Raw genomic sequence first — 17621 nt, forward strand, 5'->3', positions numbered from 1 at the left:
AACCACACCCGGCTCTCCCACATCGTGCTGCCCATGTCGACTCGTGCCTGATAGACTTGCAGTAGCAAATGCAGAGCTCAAGGCAATGTTGTGGCAAGGCATTGTTCAACCATCAAGCAGCCCATGGTCATTGGCGTTACATTTAGTCCCAAAAAAAGGCAATTTGTGGTGCCCGTGTGGGGACTACCACACCCTTAATTTGCAGATGGTGCCTTTCTGACACCTAATCTCACACCTTCAAAACTTTAGCCATGCCTTGGTGGGCTGCACTGTATTTAGCAAGATCAGTTGTGCAGAGGCATACACCCGGATTCTGGTGGTGTCCAAAGACATTGAGAAAACAGTTATAGTAACACCCTTTGAGCTTTTCAAAAGTCCATTTATGATCTTCAGTCTTCAGAATGCTACCCATACCTAGCAGCTGATCCTGGATGGTATCTTGTGGGGCTTGCCATTTTGTTTAGCATACCTCAGTGACGTCCTGTGAACTCCAAGTTGCCCGAGCTCCACCAATGCCACATAACAACCGTCTTTCAGCATCTGAGTGAAGCTGGTGTTGTTATCAATCCAATGAAGTACACATTTTCCATGGTGGAAATTGAGTTCCTTGGCCCCCCAATGTGTCAACACCACTACTAGAGAAAGTTAAGCAATGCTGCATCTGCAGAAGCCCAAAGAATTATGCCGTTACCTTGAGACGTTGAACTTTTATCGCCGCCATCTGCCCAACACTGCCAACGTGCAAGAGCCTATGACTAAAGCACTAAATGGTCCCAACTTAAAAGGAAAGACCCCTGTGAATTGGATGGATGCATTGGAGCAGGGCTTCATGGACTCAAAATGGAATCTTGCAGAAGCGACGCGGATTTAGGTGTAGGGATGGGCACCAGCCAGATGGACATCAGAGTGGCATTACAACAGTACAGGCGCGGCTCGTAATTAAAGGCTCTGAGGCGGAGCCGCCCCAAAATATATGTTAAAGTAAATTTCGCAAGAACGTATTACATAATTTAAATTATCAGGACGAATTTCGCATATTTCCCGTTCCGATTAAAATAATGACGGTCAACATTTTTGGAACTGTTTGTATCGATAGATGTTTTCCGAATGGTTAGTAGTGTTTAGGCTGCGCCTTGAAACGTCCGTAAGCTGCATGTAGTAGCGGTTTGGGGGCGTGGCTTCTACAAAGTACTGCTCTTTATGGGCGACCCGAAGGCTCAGAGCTTGCAGCCTAAGGGTGTCGTACCAACCACCACATATTTTTCAGGTTCCACTATCTATGTAATAAAGGAATGTAGAGTGGCCGAAACTTCGCTATCCAATCTCTGTCTCTGCATATCTCTACTACGCTTCGATGCGTCATTAATCGACATTTAGTATTATTGTTTTGATAATGTTTTACATAGTTGTTTTGTTTCTGCTATTGGCTATTTTATCCACATTTAGAATAAGTTTGCAAATATCCCGCCAGAGTGCACTACACTACAGTAACGTACCAGTACTGCCATCTAGCGAGAGTTTCATAAGTGGTTAGAGGACAAAACGCGCGAAATTTGTCCCGTTACTTTACCTTCCTTGCTTGCTAATGCTGACTGCTTTTGTTGATACCGTGTGATATTAGCAAGTTTCTTTTTCGGAGTATATTTTGCAGGATTTTAGTGAGTTTTACTTGCTGGTGAATACCTGCAACATACCGCGAGTGTGAAACAAGCGCAATATGAATTCAGTGTGCAAATTAATAGGTAAAAACTTGGAACACGGCCATAGGATGAAAGTGAAAGAACTTGGTGCTTCCAGACCCGCATTAAAGATCTCTCCGAAACGCGTCTTTTCATATGATTTGCTGCAAAGTGTCAGAAAATGCAATAATGACGTATAAAAACACTAACCAAAGATTTTAACACGAAGTTAGCTTCTAATGATATTTAATACCTGATTATAGAAGATACAGTACGTAAAATTATGGGTAGAGCGTGATCTGCCCACCCCCTCCCCCTGAATTCTTAGTTGTTTACGTCAGACTAATCTGTAGCGTAACCCGAGGTCTATGTTGGCTCTGATCAATAAATGCCACAGCCTTCCCCCGTATAGAAACCACGAGCCGCGCCTGCAACAGTATGTCAGAGGGAGATGGCAGCCGCTTGGTTTTTTTCTCTAAGAAACTATGTGAACTGCAACACACTTGGAGCACTTATGTCCAAGAGTTGCTTGCAGTATCTGCAGTGGTGAAACACTGGTGACCAAAATTAAAGCAACAAAAGGAAATTTTGCAAGGTTGCATTTATTTTGCCACAAAACATATAAAGAAATGATAGTGCAATAGAAAAAAAATGTAAAAAATACAGAACACAAACAACTGCAACATACATAATGGTAGAGAAAAATGCTCTTCCAACTTAACAGATTTGTGCACCTATTCTGACAACTGGTTAATATGCTCAGTATGGGGTGTGATCTCCTCTGGCAGCAATACAGGCCTGACAGTGATGGGGCATGCTGTGAATTATGTTATCAATTTCATGTTGAAGTCTTGGAGAGGAGTTGGTGGATACTGACGTGATGCAAGCTGTCTCCCTAGTGGATCGCAGACATGCTCCATTGGATTCAAATCAGGAGAGTGAGCAGACTATGCCATGTGTACAATATCTTCCATTTCCAAGAAAACATCAACCACTCATGCTATATGAGGTCGAGCATTATCGATCATCAGTATAACATCTGGGCCCACAGCACCTTTCATTAACTGCAAACGAGGTCCCAAGATCTCATTACGATACCTGACAGCAGTTAAACCTTGCTGATTCACCCATGCAATCTGATGAAGAGATGTTCAAGTGGTAAACATAACCCCTGCTCACACCATTAGGGATCCTCCTTGATCTCAGTCTCTTTCCACAATATTTGGGTCCCGAAATTGTGTTCCACATTCCCTCCAAATGCGAATCCACTGAGAATCCCTCTCCAGACTAAATTGGGACTCATCTGTGAAAACAACATGGGTCCACTGTTCAAACATCCGGGTGGCATGTTGATGACTCCATTCTAGACGTTCCCTTCTGTGAAGATCCATCAGAGGTAGACATACAGCAGGTCTCCGGCGATTAAGACCACTCTGCCGAAGCCTTCTGCATACTATTTGCCTTGATACAACACATCCAGTAGGTGCTGTGAGCTCACATGCCAATTGCTGTGCAGTACTAAGGTGGTACTCTCGTGCCCTTACAGACAAATGATGGTCCTCTGTTCTGAAGTCAAATGTGGCCAGCTCTGCCCTGGCCTTCAGTATACAGTTTCAGTCTCTATAAACTGTCACCACCTCTGAGAAACAACAAAACAATTCACATCCAGCCATTGGGCCACATCAGTTTGCGACTGTCCTGCTTCCTTTCTTTTTATGGCCCTCCGCCACTGCTAGGCATCTTCTCTGTGCCATACTGCATCATCTCTGACTGTGTGCACAGCGATAGTGGATGAAAGGGTATCCGGCAAACTACCTCATTTCATAGGTGCCCTGACATCATTGTTGGCATAGTTGTCCATTGACCGGAATGCCACCTTCCGTGCAGAACACTATCCTACGGACATCTGGTTGACAGTTTGTATGATTATATTGCGAATTAGACACAGGACAGGAAAATAACAGTTTGTTGCTTTAATTTTGGATACTAGTGTATTTCTGCCCTTTGTTATAAGCCCAACAATTCATCATTTTCACTGACCCCAATCATTCACTCACACGTTTCAGAACAATACTCTAAGGGGTCACGGTGGCAACACCTGCAATTAGATTATATGTTGCAGTTTACTACTGACATCCATCATATTTTGGGGATAGGCAGTATAGCCACCGATTACCATGGCGTATCATAAAATGCCCAAAGGACTAAGCAGAAGGACTGGACCTTAGGGCGGGGGGACCATTCACCTTTTATTGTTCACAATATTTATTAAGTCAATCAACAGATAGCAGTTGTCATAAACTTCAAATGAGAACCTTTGTACATCAAAGACATCAGTCAACTTTCGATAGCAAAGCACGCATAACAACTTTTCAGAAGAGAAAAATAATACCTTTTGATATTACACTGAATGCCTAAAGGGCTACAATAAGTTCACTTACAGTTTTGAGACCTTCCCCAAATATGCTCATTTAAAAGAAAGAATAACCTTACACATGAACTGTAAATAACTGTATTCTGCATTAACAAATAGTGAAGAAATAACATTTATAATAATAAACTCCCTGTCAGGGAACATTTATACATGAAGCCTATCAGTTGGCTGTAGTTACTAACAAATGTATAACAACTTTTCAAATGAGACAGGTAATACCATTTTATACAAAATAAAAAACACTGCATTCCCAAAGGGTTATCGTAAGTTCACTTACAGATAGTTTTAAAACCTTGACCAAATATGTTCATTTAAAGGAAAGAATAACCTTACATACAGACTCCCAACTAGATAGGCAATAATCTACATCAGACACTTCCCTTACAAATAGTTCCCAGCTCATGGGATCTGACAGGTGCACACATGAATGTCGTGTGGAGTGGCCAACATGGGCCACACCTGGTTGTGCCATTTGGGCCCGATTTATAGGTCCGACTGAGGGCATGGAGTACAGTAGGTGTGTCCAGCTTCACTGTGCAGGTGCTCCTCTCTCCCAAATGGTTAATCCAGAGGGCTGTCATTGGGTGCACCTGGGTCTTAATGGAACGTTCAATTCCCTCAGATTCAAGAATAAGCAAGAACCTGATGGTGTAGCCCAGTCCCATCACCTAGGCACAGATGTAGAACAAATTGTCAACAGTTATAGTCCAACAAATCACACGTGCTGATGCAGCAACAACATGCAACACTATGTTAATAAAACCAAAATCAACCACTTAAAACAACTTTAAATAAAGAGGCATAGCAGCAGTATTGCAAGAGTTGAAACAAATTGTGACTGCTAAATTTAGCTTACAAGTAACAATTAAACACACACTGAGTTGAGATATTTTAAGTAACTGATTGAGCTCACTTCCACACGTGATGCTCCTCCCCCCCCCCCCCCCCCCCAGACCACAAAAAAAAAAAATTGCACCAAATGATATTTTAACCTTACGATAATTGAGCCCTTGGCCCTTGGTGTATGCCGACATTCAAACCTCCCCACCAGTACCTCACAGTGTTAGGGCACTTTGTTATATCATACAGTTCAAGATCCACCCAATTGTCTCGAACAAACTAAACACTCAGTTTTAAAACATTATTCACAATAATCCCCACGGCTTGGATGGTAAGGCAGAGTGCTAACAGTACTAGACACCAAGCAACAAGAGTTCCGTCAAAATGGTGCAACAAATTGCATAGGGTCTGACCACAATATGGATTACTAACAGATTTTCGCAACTCAGCACTCGCTAATAGTTTGTCTAAGGTGAGGTACACTTGCAATATGGAAGGCAGAAAGTGCATGGCTGGTGAAAGACGTAACTAGAATCAGGTCACCTTATCAGGTTGGTGGAGTAATCATCCAACAGCATTAGAGAAGTAGGTTGCCACTACAATCACCGAATAAGATGTAATCGGATAACAGCCACCAACTGCTTGGCTGCACAGACCATCTCAAGACACAGCCGTAATGACTGTTGCCTGTACAATGCCTTTTCAAAACACTTCTTCACCAACCGGGTTACCTCCCCTCCTTGGGCAATCGCACCGTCTTATCTCCAGCTGACAACTCAACTCACTCACGCTCGCCTCTCCATCCGCTCCCTGTTGCGCCACCTCATGACCGACTCACAAGGGCCGAAAAGTTAGCATCTCTGAGTAAATATTGATAGTTGCAAAGCTGGCATGGCTTAACCTCCCCCCCCCCTCCCCCCAACAAAGCCACTAGCTGGCCAGGTGGAAAAAAAACTGTCTAACATGCACCCTGGATGTTTTCTCAGTGGCCAGGTTGCGCACCAGAATATTCACAGGACTCAGGAATTTAAGCACCTGACAGGGTCCCAGAAATCAGGTGCGTAATTTCCCGGATGGACCGTCCTCTTACTTTGACCTGGTACCAAAATTCCCCTCAAACACACAATCACCCACTTTACTCCTAAAGAGGCACCTATCCTGATTAAACTGATAAGTCTGCCTTCTATGTGGTAGCTCGATATTACATTTTGCCCATTTCCAGTTACGCTGCATAATATCGGGATTGATCTTGTCTGGTAGAATTTTGTCCAATGACCACAAGTTAGCCAGTGGCGAGTTAAGCTGATACGTGAACACTAAAGATGCTGGCATTGCCTTGATAGCTTCATGCCAAGCTGAGTTAAATGCGAACTTTAGCCAGGGCATTGGAGCATCCCAACTTTATTGGTCTTTTGCATGAGAAATGATCAATGTGGATTTCAGATTGTGGTTGACTCTTTCAGCAAATGAGGGCTGAGGATAATACGTGGTGGTGGTTATATGGTGCACAGTGTTTCCAAAGCAAAATTTCTTAAATTCCCTGGAAGTAAATGCTGAGTCATTGTCACTCACCAACAACTTAGGCGGACCAAATACTGAAAATATGCCCGTAAGGTGTTTAATCAACAAGGCAGCGGTAACTTCACGGCTGGGAATCAACCAAGTAAAATGGGAGAACGCATTGATTACCACCAGACTATAATGGTTCCCATTTTTGGTCTGAGAAGGGGTCTGATATAATCAATGTACAATTTATGCATAGGGTGTTCCTCATGAGTGGAATTCAGGAACCCTTTTCGTGAATTCTGATTGGGTTTCGCCATCTTACATTTTTCCCATTCCCCCACCGAATGTCTAACATCTCGGTATAAGGAAGGCCATGTAACATGTTGCTTGATCTTGGTGATAGTTTTGTACACTCCTAAATGTCCGCCCGCCACAGAATTGTGGAAATAGCAAAATACGGCAAGTATCAGCTCCATCGGTAAACAAATCTTAATGTCTTTACCTTTCTTTCCCTCACGACACACCAGCCCCTTGTGCAACAAGTATCCCTCAACCTGCCTCCCCCCCCCCCCCCCCCAAATCAATTCGTGCTTAATCAGGTTAATGATCGGATCACCATCTTGTTACTGCTTGAGATCGGCAAATAAAGACGGTATCTCATTCAGAACGGTACCAACGGAATCTACAGACCGAGCTTCCAAACAGCTGTAACCGGAAGTATCCTCCTCACACTTGTGGCTTAGGGTGTCAGCAATTTGGTTCTCGGTACCCCTGATATGCTTGACCATAAACTGAAAGGTGGGAATACAGATGGCTTATCGTGCAATCCTTCATGTCTTCTACGGACGTCCCAACACACAGCTCAAGGCCTGGTTGTCTTTCTCAAGTTGAAACGCTCTATGCTCAAGATAAAACTTAAATTTGTCTAACATGAAGAGGACAGCAAGTGCCTCCCACTCATAGACAGAGTATTTGAGTTCTGCCGGTGACAATCTCTTAGAGGCATAAGTTATCAGGTGCTGCTGCCCATCAAATACTTGCAGAAGCACGGCAGCAACTCCAGAATTGGAAGAATCCATCCGCACAATAAATGGCAATTCAAAATTAGGAATAGCCAAGACAGGTTGATTACTTGAGGCTTCTTTAATTGCTTCAAACACGGCTTGTTTGCTCTCATCCCAAATGAAAGCTTCTTCCTTCTTACGTAAGGTATTGAGAGGGGCCACCAACTGAGTGAAATTGGATACAAATTTATGAAAGAAATTAGCCATGCCTACAAAATGGGCTACCCTCTTTTTGTTTCTGGGAGAAGAAAACCTGAGCAAATCACACATATGCTCCTGGTCAATCCTAATACCCTGAGCAGAAACTAAATGCCCTAAGAAGGAAATTTGAGAGCGAGCTAGACTAATTTTAGATGGTTTGGCTGTGAGCCCAGCTTCCCTCATACAACACAGAACTTGCTGAAGGTGCTCTAAATGGTTATTAAAGGTGGCACTATAAATGACCACATCATCCAAATAATTATAAACAAATTTGAACTTGATATCTGCCAGAACATTATTTAGAAGACGAGACAAGACAGCGGCTCCAGCTGAAATCCCAAAAGGAACTCTATTAAATTTGTATAAACTCCAGTCAGTGCAGAAAGCAGTGACATGCTTGGAATCTTCAGTTAATGGGATCTGGTAATATGCTTGGTTCAAATCTAAAACAGTAAAGAAACGCACACCGGAAAACCATGTAAAACAATTGTGGGGATCTGGCAAAGGGACAGACTCCAAAATAACTTTCTCATTCAAAATTCTATAATCCACAGCAGGATGGCAATCTCCCACTTGCTTCTTAGGTACCAATAAAACTGGAGAGGCATACGGAGATGAAGAGGTCCTAATTACCCCATCTCTCATCGTACCATGAATCAACCCCCTAAAAATTTTCATTCTATATGGAGATTGCTTCACCGGGACATCATCTTTCAAATGGATTTTATACTCCACCCCTTAGACTCCTAGGTTGGTAGTCAAAACATCAGGAAAGTGCCCGAGAAGTCTCAACAATTTCTTTCCCTCGGCAGACCCCAGATGACGGACGTTAAACTCTGATGTTTGGCGTTGCATGGTGTTAACTCTTGGAAATTTTTGACAGGAACATATTTGTATCCTGACACTAGAATTAAATTTAAAGGAAATAGTGCCACCAGCGTAATCCAAAACAAGCCCGGTTTGTCACATGAAATCACAACCAAACAACAAAGTGAATGACAGACCCCTGACCACTGAAACATTAACAGCATACAAATTAGTAAATCTGTATAAATACCAAAAAAGAATTCAGGAAACAATAAAGGGTGAATGACATTAATTACTAGGCAAGGAAATACCCGCCCAATTTGCTAAACCAGAGCAAACGTGCTCTGCTATCATTTGAAACCGGTATTACCACGACATATCATAAAATGCCCAAATGACTAAGCAGAAGGACAGGACCTTAGTACTGGGGGACCATTCACCTTTTATTGTTCACAATATTTATTAAAGTCAATCAACAGATAACAATTGTCATAAACTTCAAGTGAGAACATTTGTACATCAAACCTATCAGTTAGCTTTCGATAGCAGAGCAAGTATAACAACTTTTCAGATGAGAAAGATAATGCCTTTTGATATTAAAAAAAATAGAATACATTGAACACCTAAAGGGCTACAATAAGTTCACTTACAGTTTTAAGACCTTGCCCAAGTATACTCATTTAAAAGAAAGAGTAACCTTACACATGAATTGTGAATAACTGTGTTTTGCATTAATGAATAGTGAAGAAATAACATATACAGGGTGGTCCATTGATAGTGACTGGGCCAAATATCTCACGAAATAAGCATCAAACAAAAAAACTACAAAGAATGAAAGTCGTCTAGCTTGAAGGGGGAAACCAGATGGCGCTATGGTTGGCCCACTAGATGGTGCTGCTATAGGTCAAACGGATATCTACTATGTTTTTTAAAATAGGAACCCCCATTTTTTATTACATATTCATGTAGTACGTAAAGAAATATGAATGTTTTACTTGGATCACTGTTTTCGCTTTGTGATAGATGGCACTGTAATAGTCACAAACATGTAAGTACGTGGTATCACATAACGTTCCGCCAGTGCGGACGGTATTTGCTTCGTGATACATTACCCATGTTAAAATGGACCATTTACCAATTGCGGAAAAGGTCGATATTGTGTTGATGTATGGCTATTGTGACCAAAATGCCCAACGGGCATGTGCTATGTATGCTGCTCAGTATCCTGGACAACAACATCCAAGTGTCCAGACCGTTCGCCGGATAGTTACGTTATTTAAGGAAACAGGAAGTATTCAGCCACTTGTGTAATGGTAATCACGACCTACAACAAATGATGATGCCCAAGTATGTGTTTTAGCTGCTCTCGCAGCTAAGGCCGGTATTACACTATCAAATTTCTTTGTCAAAGATTTGATCAAAGATGTGATCCAATATTCCGTCCAATATATTTGACAAAGATCTTTGACGTAGCGCTAGAAGGGGTATTACACTGTCATCAAATTTTTCGTCAAAGTTCAAGATGGCTGACAACAACTTGTTATTAACCGCAGATGTTCTATGTACGCCAATTGCATTGTGTGCACATGCGGAAAAGAAGTGGGGGAAAAATGGAACCATACATACGAGGTTGACAGTCTTAAAAGTCCTGGGATTACAACTTGATAATAAATTCAGTTGGGAGGAGCACACCACAGAACTGCAGAAAGGCCTTAACAAATCTGTATTTGCAATTCGAGTGTTAGCAGACATAGGCAACATAAAAATGCAAAAGCTTGCATACTTTGCCTACTTTCATTCCATAATGTCTATGGGATAATATTTTGGGGTAAATCTTGAAGTCAAACAAAAGTTTTCAGAGTCCAAAAGCGTGTAATACGTATTATTTGTGGAGTAAATTGACGGACGTCCTACAGAAACCTCTTCAAAGAACTGGATATACTAACTACTGCCTCTCAGTATATTTACTTCTTAATGAAATTTGTCGTAAATAATATATCTCTTTTTCCAACAAACAACTCAGTTCATACATACAATACCAGGAAGAAAAACGATCTGCACAAGGACTTAAAAGCACTTACTTTAGTTCAAAAAGGGGTCCACTACTCAGGAACACTCATCTTCAATAATTTGCCAGGAAACATAAAAAATTTAGTTAGAAATAAAGATCAGTTTAAAAGGAGCCTGAAAGACTTACTACTGGCCAATAATTTGCCAGGAAACATAAAAAATTTAGTTAGAAATAAAGATCAGTTTAAAAGGAGCCTGAAAGACTTACTACTGGCCAACTCCTTCTACTCCATTGGCGAAATTTTTAATAGAAACAAATGATGTATTTATTCATACTATTAGTATTGTTATTTCAGCTTTAAAAAAATCGACATGTTCCACATCCATGAGGATCTCCTCAGCACGGATCTATGGAACGAAAAACTAATCTAATCTGGGTGAAGCCATGGGTTTTACGACAACACGATAAAAGCATTCAACAAAACTTGTTACGTGAGCTTACAGTGGAAGACGTCAAGTCGTATATCAATTACTTAAGAATGGATGAGCATACATTTCTGTATGTGCTCAACGAAGTGTATCCTCATATCACAAAGCACAATATTCACTTAAGAACTGCTACATCTTCAGAAGACAGGGTCACTGTAACACTCCGATTCCTTGCTACAGGAGAGGGGTATGTTAGGTTAGGTTAGGTTAGGTTAGGTCAGGTCAGGTCAGGTCAGGTCTCCAATCTTCTTAATCTATTTTTGTATTCAGGGTGCCTCACGTTGTAAAGCACCTCATCAGCTTCAGACATCTCTATTAATTTTGTAGCTGTCGGCACACACCAATTGTATTTACCGGCAATGGTTGTAAAAACACTACAGACGACAGAACGCTGCAGCGATGCTAGCGCTCCATGTGATAACATGTCACATTGCAGTGAACAGAAGACAAGCGGTTTCTTTGATCAAATACACAGCGAGGCCCTAGATTTGATCAAATATTGGACGACATTTGACAAAGTCCCTATTATACTATCAAATATCTTTGACAAAGATATTGGACAAAGAAATTTGATAGTGTAATACCGGCCTAATCCGCGCATCAGTAGCAGACAAATTGCGCGAGAATTGGGAATCTCAAAAACATTGGTGTTGAGAATGCTACATCAACATCAGTTGCACCCGTACCGTATTTATATGCACCAGGAATTGCATGGCAATGACTCTGAATGTCATGTACAGTTCTGCTGTTGGGCGCAAGATAAATGGCCAAGCGGTTCTAGGCACTTCAGTCCGGAGCCGCGTGACCGTTACGGTCGCACGTTCGAATCCTGCCTCAGGCATGGATGTGTGTGATGTCCTTAGGTTAGTTAGGTTTAAGTAGTTCTAAGTTCTAGGGGACTGATGACCTCAGATGTTAAGTCCCATAGTGCTCAGAGCCATTTGAACCATAAATTATGGGATGATGACAGATTTTTTGCACATGTTCTATTTAGCGACGAAGCGTCCTTCACCAACAGCGGTAACGTAAACCGACATAATATGCACTATTGGGCAACGGAAAATCCACGATGGCTGCGACAAGTGGAACATCAGTGACCTTGGCGGGTTAATGTATGGTGCGGCATTATGGGAGGAAGGATAATTGGCCCCCATTTTATTGATGGCAATCTAAATGGTGCAATGTATGCTGATTTCCTACATAATGTTCTACCGATGTTACTACAAGATATTTCAGTGCATGACAGAATGGCGATGTACTTCTAAAATGATGAATGTCTGGCACGTAGCTTGCATGTGGTTGAAGCAGTATTGAATAGCATATTTCATGACAGGTGGATTGGTCGTCGAAGCACCATACCATGGCCCACATGTTCCCTGGATCTGATGTCCCCCTGATTTCTTTCTGTGGGGAAAGTTGAAGGATATTTGCTATCGTGATCCACCGACGATGCCTGACAACATGCAGCTGCATATTGTCAATGAACGTGTGAACATTACGGAAGGTGAACTACTCACTGTTGAGAGGAATGTCGTTACACATATTGCCAAATGCATTGAGGTTATTGGACATCATTTTGAGCATTTATTGCATTAATGTGGTATTTACAGGTAATCATACATGCATTCTCGGAAATGATAAGTTCACAAAGGTACATGTATCACATTGGAACAACCAAAAATAAAATGTTCAAATGTACCTATGTTCTGCATTTTAATTTTAAAAACCTACCTGTTAACAACTGTTCATCTAAAATTGTGAGTCATACGTTTGTGACTATTACAGCGCCATCTATCACAAAGCGAAAAAAGTGGTCGAACTAAAACATTCATATTTTTTACATACTGCACGAATATGTACAGTAAAAACTCGATTAACCATCACTCTTTAAACCGTCAGTTTCTGTTAACCGTCACTGCTGTAACAGCATAATAATACTGTAATAACAGAATGCTCTAAGGTGCAGTGACGTGTTCACTTTGTTTATTTACTTTATTTTAGTGGGAAGTGAATGTACCCACCCGCCGTAGAATGGTACACAAAATATGACCTTCAGTTGACGTGCTAACACATCTCCCCCTTTTCTTGTCTTTGTCTCACTTGTGAGTCAACAATCACCACTGGATCGGTTTCCAATTGTGGCGAGAAGACTGTAATTGTCGCAGTGTATCTAGCGGGCTGTGCCGTGTTACGTGTTGTCCACTTGAATAAGCTTTATTGACTAATATCTTACACTATTCTTCCATTACCATGCCTATATATCCTAGAAACACTAATGTTCATGAGGAAAATCGTAGATGAAAATAGCAAGATTGCTCCAAAAACCCAAAATATCCATTCATACAACACAAGGAACAATCAAGTTTTACATATGCAGTTTTCTCATACAACACTAAAACAAAAAGGACCCTTGCAAGCAGGAAAAAAACTGAATAACAAACTACCTAAAGAAATTAAGGCAATAACTGGCATGCATAAATTCAAAACTGCAGTCGGTGACTACTTGCTACAGAATTGCTACTAAAGTGTTGATGAATTTTTAACTACAATGTAAATATGTGAAAAATTTAAATAGTTTATACAATTAAGGCCAAAATAAGAAATGTGTACATCTATATTTGTCTGTGGTCTATTACATATATGTGTATGTCTGTATAATCAAGGCCAAAAGTATGAAATGTGTGCGTGTAAAATTTATTTGTGAAATGTTATTCCCATATGTTAGAGTTATAGTGCTATATACTGAAAACCATACAACAGTTTTTTTTATTAAACTTCATTGAAAATTATTTGACTTGTCCTATATCATTATGTACCCCTGTACAGTGTATGATTCACAGGACCAATAAATATACAATACAATACAATACTACCATATTTAGTGCAGGTGTGTGTGATACAGTGACTTGATAAAATGTCTGTAAAATGTAAACGTGTTGTTTTAGGACTTAATCAAAAACTTGAAATTATAAAACGCTTAAGAAAGGGCGAAACTGCGACAAGTGTAGCGCTGATTTATGGTATTGGAAGAACAACAGTTAACGATATAAAACATGATGCTGATAAAATGAACAACATGTGTCAACAATGCAGAGCATGGATGGAGATGTGCGAACAAGAAAGACAATGAAACCTGCAAAATATGATGAATTGGGCAATGCAATGTACCGATGGTTTATACAAGCAAGAAGTCAGGGGATTCCACTTTCAGGGCCTATAATAATGGCCAAGGCTGTTGAAATGTACAACAAACTTGATGGTGACTCGTCTTTTAAAGCAAGTATCGGATGGCTCGACAAGTTTAAATTTCGCCATGGCATTCGCCAACTTGATATCAGTGGGGAAAAACTCAGTGCCGATAGCTCTGTAATTGCTGAGTTCCGGGAACAAATTAAAGAAAAAATGGCTGAATTTAATCTTGTTAGGGAGCAAGTTTACAATTGTGATGAAACTGGGCTTCATTGGAAGGCTTCACCACAAAGGACATTAGCATCACTCTCTGAAAAAGCTGCTCCAGGTTTCAAAGTACAGAAAGATCGCATCACTGCTATGGTTTGCGAAAATGCGACCGGCAATCATAGGCTACCCCTACTTGTGATTGGGAAATCAAGAAAACCTTGTGCATTCAAGAATTTGAATTTGAATGCTCTCCCTGCACAATACTACACCCAGAAGAGTGCTTGGATGGATCAATCAATTTTTTCTGACTGGTTTCACAAACAATTTGTACCTCAAGTTAGAGCACATTTGGCTGAAAAAAAGTTGCCACAGAAAGTGCTATTGCTGTTAGACAATGCCCCAACGCACCCTACTTGTGAAATGAAAAGTGATGACAGCAACATAACATGTCTCTTCCTTCCAGCAAACACAACTTCACTTATACAGCCCATGGATCAGGGAATCATCGAAAACATGAAACGTCGTTATAGAAAAATATTTATCAAAAGTTTGCTCTAATCTGATGAATCAACAGCTGTAAAACAGTTTTGGAGGTCTTACAGTATTAAAGATGCCATTTTCAATGTTGACAGTGCATGGAGTGATTTGTCAGTGGCAAATCTCAAGAACGGCTGGAGTAAACTTTGGCCTCAACCTAGAGGTGAAGAATCGGTGGAACCTGAGTGTGTGACAGTTGATGAGATGGTCAATTTGTGCAGTAATTTACAAATCAGCACAAATTTGACCTCAGAAGAAGTATCAGAGTGGTTAGAGTGTGACAAAGTGGACGGGGGTTTTCAAATTTTGAGTGATGAAATTGTTGCCAGCGTAAGTGCCACCAAAGAAGAAGAAGAAGAAAAAGGGGCTGATGAAGACGAGTGTTCAAACCATGAAGAAAAACAAACTATTAGCCATCCAGAGGCCGAAACAATGCTGTCCAACTGTATAGAATGGCTTGAAAGTCAAGAAGAGGCTAATGCAACGCAGGCACTACTGCTCCGAAAAATACGAAATATTGCCGCAGTGAAAGCTCGAACATCAAAAAAGCAGAAGAAATTGACTGACTATTTCCAAGCTAGATAAACTATTTCGCCTGTAAGTTTATAGTACAGTACAGTACTGTACATTACGTATTTTGCAACTTTTGTAGCTACTGTACAGATGTTTTTATCATGTAATAAATAGTTTTATTTGCTATTACAATCGTGTTTAATTTGTTTTCGCTCTGAAATATTATTATATTTCTGTGAGAGTGATATGTGTCTATACATAAAATAATTGATTGAGGTTATGTTTTGGAGGAATACAGTGTTTCTGTTATCCGTCTATTCGCTCAACCGTCACGACCACGGTCCCGAAGATGACGGTTAATAGAGTTTCCACCGTAATAAAAAAAAAGGGGGGTTCCTATTTAAAAAAACGCAGTTGATATCTGTTTGACCTATGGCAGCGCCATCTAGCAAGTCAACCATAGCGCCATCTGGTTTCCCCCTTCAAGCTAGACAAGTTTCGTTTTTTGTAGTTTTTTCGTTTGACGCTTATTTCGTGAGATATTTGGCCCGGTCATGATCAATGGACCACCGTGTATAATAATAAACTCCCAGTCAGTTGGCTGTAGTTCCTAACAAATGTATAACAGCTTTTCAAAAGAGACAGGTAATACCTTTTAAAGAAAACAGAAAACACTGCTCACCTAAAGGGTTATCGTAAGTTCACTTACAGATAGTTTTAAAACCTTGCCCAAATATATTCATTCAAAGGAAAGAGTAACCTTACATACGGACTCCCAACTAGACAGGCAATAATCTACATCAGACACTTCTCTTACAAATAGTTCCCAGCCCACGGCACCTGACTGGTGCGCACATGAATGTCGTGTGGAGTGGCCAACATGGGCCACACCTGGTTGTGCCATTCAGGCCTGATTTATCGGCCCGACTGAGGGCATGGAGTACAGTAGGTGTGTCCGGCTTCACTGTGCAGGTGCTCCTCTCTCCCAAATGGTTAATCCAGAGGGCGGTCATTGGGCGCACCTGGGTCTTAATGGAACGTTCAATTCCCTCAGATTCAAGAATAAGCAAGAACCTGAAGGTGTAGCCCAGACCCACCACCTAGGCACAGATGTAGAACAAATTGTCAACAATTATAGTCTAACAAATTGTGCGTGCTGACACAGCAACAACATGGTAGAACCAATTGTCTCAAGCAGTGCTATGTCAATAAAACCAAAATCAACCACATAAAACAACTTTAAATAAAGAGGCATAGCAGCAGTATTGCAAGAGTTGAAACGAACTGTGACTGCTAAATTTAGCTTACAAGTAACAAACAGATTTTCGTAACTCAGCACTCGCTAATAGTTTGTCTCAGGTGAGGAACACTTGCAATACGGAAGGCAGAAAGTACATGGCCAGTGAAAGACGTAACTAGAATCAGGTCACGTTATCAAGTCAGCAAAATAATCACCCAACAGCATTAGAGAAGTAGGTCGCCACTACAATCTCCCAATAAGATGTTAACAGCCACCAACTGCTTGGCTGCATAGACCATCTCATGACACAGCCATTACGACTGTCGCCTGGACAAGGCCTTTTCAAAACACCTCTTCACCCACAAGTCAACTCATTCGTGCTTGCCTCTCCATCCACTCCCTGCTGCACCACCTCGTGACCGACACACATGTGCCAAAAGGTTAACATCTCTGAACAAATATCGATAGCCACAAAGCCGGCACGGCTAACCGACCATGTGCTGTTATCTTACCCTTTGTGAACTTTGAGGACTTCACCCAAGTACAGGAGAGTCCTGAAGAACTGCACAGCTTCCGTCATGATACCTCCAGCAGCCTACAACTGGAGCTAGTGCCTGTCCCCTGTTCTACATGGAAGAATTTGTGTGACATCTCAACCGGCATGCACCAACCATTACACCTGGAGAAATTCCAGCACAGTGCCTTTGACCATGTCCATGGGCTGTCATACCCCGGCACCAACACCACTGCAACACTCATGGCTGTGCACTTAGTCTGGCCCAGACTTCGAAATGACTGCTGCGAAAGGACATGCACTTACACAGCAAGTCACGATGCCAAAGTTGGGAGGCACACCCGTGCACCCATGGGCATCTTCCCTGGCGCGACATACTGATTTGTGC

At 41.3% G+C, this 17621-nt stretch overlaps 1 protein-coding gene across 2 annotated transcripts in view; it reads left to right on the forward strand.

Moving 5' to 3' along the window:
- Positions 1-17621, forward strand: part of LOC124595762 (soluble calcium-activated nucleotidase 1) — a 69344-nt gene that overhangs the window by 38197 nt on the left and 13526 nt on the right. The window lies entirely within an intron of this gene.

The sequence above is a fragment of the Schistocerca americana genome, chromosome 2 (genome assembly GCF_021461395.2).
Source record: "Schistocerca americana isolate TAMUIC-IGC-003095 chromosome 2, iqSchAmer2.1, whole genome shotgun sequence".
NCBI classification, from domain to species: Eukaryota; Metazoa; Arthropoda; class Insecta; order Orthoptera; family Acrididae; genus Schistocerca; species Schistocerca americana.